At 33.3% G+C, this 2,655-nt stretch overlaps 1 long non-coding RNA gene across 1 annotated transcript; it reads right to left on the bottom strand.

The window, feature by feature from the left end:
• Window positions 1–6: 6 nt before the first annotated feature.
• On the bottom strand, window positions 7–989 carry LOC109591261 (uncharacterized). The gene is made up of 5 exons (XR_002189730.1): window positions 735–989; window positions 497–589; window positions 261–425; window positions 136–209; window positions 7–88 (listed from the first exon to the last, which is right to left on the bottom strand). It is a non-coding gene; the product is annotated as an uncharacterized LOC109591261 (long non-coding RNA).
• Window positions 990–2,655: the final 1,666 nt, after the last annotated feature.

The following is a 2,655-nucleotide window of genomic DNA, read 5'->3' as shown; positions in this document are numbered from 1 at the left end:
TAATTTGTGAAGCATTGTGACATAAATAAATTCTTACTTCAGTAGTGTGAGGAGAAATATTTAATTGTGAAAAAGGTGAGGGAAAATTCTTCAGTTGAAAGTGAAAAAAATAAATTATAAACATAATTATTTTACTTCTGAAGATCCTTGTGATAATGGGGACTTCACCGTTCTTGTTGGACTTTCAAGCTCAGAGTTAACTGAGATATCTGTCAACAACATAAATGTATATGAAAAACAACACAAAATTTATTAACTACCGTGAGCTTCACTGTCATCTTCTGATACTGTAACAAATGATTGAAATTAAGTTAATGGGATTTGAGTCAAAGTAAATGATCTTTGACTAGCTTGTTCACTACCCTGGGAGCATTCCTTAGAAGAAGTGGCAGAATGGTCATGCTCTTGAAGGACTCCGACAATTTCTAATGCAATGTATTTGTTAAATTAAAATAGTAATTAATATCAAATTTGTAGTTTAAGAGAAAAAACATACTCTTCTTTTTTTGTGTTTGCTATGCCTCTACATCAGACTGTTCCTCAACATCAGATTCACTAGGAACATTCTTAGCAGTTAATGGCTTTTCTCCTATGATTAAATTAATAACAATAATATTACTTTCATTTGGGCAATCTTGCTAAACAAAGGGGAAACTATATTTTTGGCAAACTTAGCAAACTTGACTGGATCAATTGTTAAGCATAATTCGGTTAAAGCAGGATTTCATACTTACTATGTGTTCCACATATTGAAACTTCATAACAAGCTCCTTTACACTTCCATATAAGATGATTACCATAGAACAAATCTCTTTCAGTGACTTTTTCTCCCAATTCTGTTTCTAAATAATTTGACTTCACATGATACTCTTTCTTGATAGAACCATCAGTCTTCATCAGTTCAACAGTGCACCAAACTATTAATAGTATCATAATAGCTGCTTGTTATAAATATTGATATACATTAATGTTGTTTCAGTTACAAAAGACTTTTATAGCTAGTGATACTGTGTTATGGAACTTTACATATTGATTTTAGTTCGTTTTAGTTAGTTGTGCTTCAATAAAAATACTTTTAGTTATGTTCATTCAAAACTTCAAAATATCTTTAGTAAGTTATAGTTATAGTTTAAGAAAGATTTATATAGTTAGTTATAATTAGCTAACTAAAAGTAGTAGTTTCAGTTATAAGCCCCATTTACACATAAACCAGTTTACTTGCAGACAATTTCAAGTACCCCGTTTACACTAGCCCAGAAGTTATTTAAACTACTTAAGCTACTTAGTAAAGTAACTGGTTAAAGTTGTGTTTACACTAAACAAACAAAACTATAGTCTATTCACTTTCACCTGACCTATTGATTATTTGTTATAACTTTTGATAAACATGGAATTTAGAAATTTTGTTTGCACCATTAGAATCGCTAGGTCCTTCCCGTCCTTTAGATAAAAAGATCGGGTCTAAATGATAAGGCCTTAGCCTTTTTTAGATGTCCCTGTATAAACTCAATGACATACCTTTGACCGCAAATATGCAGCTAGAACAGCCAGAATAAATTCAGCTGCTACTTATCTGCATCCCTTCCGCGCAAGAAAAACAATTCCAAAACCACAAATACGTAAAGAATGCGGATGTGACGTAGTTATTTATTAATTGAAAAAAGCCAGGGGTCAGGTGAAAGTGAATAGACTTTAGGTAGATAAGATAAAAGAGCGGGTGGTTTTAAGGGTGTGGTTTCAGTACAAGCAACAATTATGGTGAATCCAGCTGTTCTGTTAGTTCAATACTTGTTTTACTTGTATACAAAAAGAAGCAGCTATCAACTGAGGCTACAGAAGTTTCAAGAAGCTCAAAGAAGACAAAGCATTATTTTTCATGCTGTATTACTTTTTGTCGTCGCTACATGATTAAAAGGAGCATATGGGTGAGAGCACGAAGTGGAGATTGGTGGAACAGTATTGTTAGATGTACATTCAATGATGATGATTGGAGAGAAAATTTTAGAGTTAGTAAGTCAACATTTGCAGTTCTGTGTAACTGTCTGAGGAATGATATTGCCAAAAGTAATACTAAACTTAGGAAAAGCTATTCCAACTGAGAAAAGAGTTGCTATTACACTCTGGAAACTGGCAACCAATTGTGAATATAGAACAATTGGGCATCTATTTGGAGTTGCTCATGAAACAGTATGTGTGATAGTGAATGATGTCTGTAAAGCTATCGTCAAAAATTTATTTTCCAAATATATTAGGCTGCCTAAAGGTGAAAGGCTTTCTGACATAGTTAAAATTTTGAAAAAAAGTGGGGCTATCCACAATGTTTTGGGGCAATTGACGGAACACATTTACCCATTATTGCACCAAGTGAATGTGCAAAAGATTACTATAATAGGAAAGGTTTTCATTCTATCCTGATGCAAGGGCTTGTTGACTGTAATTATTGTTTTACTGATATTGGCTGGCCGGGATCAGTTCATGATGCCAGAGTCTTAAGCCATTCAAAGTTGTTTACCTTAGGTCAAACTGGACAATTGGTCCCAAAAAATCAAAGCCGAGTGATACATAATGTTGTTGTACCATTACATATTGTTGCTGATCCTGCTTATCCATTGTTGACTTGGGTAATGAAGCCATTTAGTGACAATGGAAAGCTTT

This window comes from Amphimedon queenslandica, unplaced genomic scaffold, assembly GCF_000090795.2.
Source record: "Amphimedon queenslandica unplaced genomic scaffold, v1.1 AMPQUscaffold_8601_Cont19456, whole genome shotgun sequence".
NCBI lineage: Eukaryota > Metazoa > Porifera > Demospongiae > Haplosclerida > Niphatidae > Amphimedon > Amphimedon queenslandica.
This window is presented reverse-complemented; position numbering and strand designations above follow the sequence as displayed.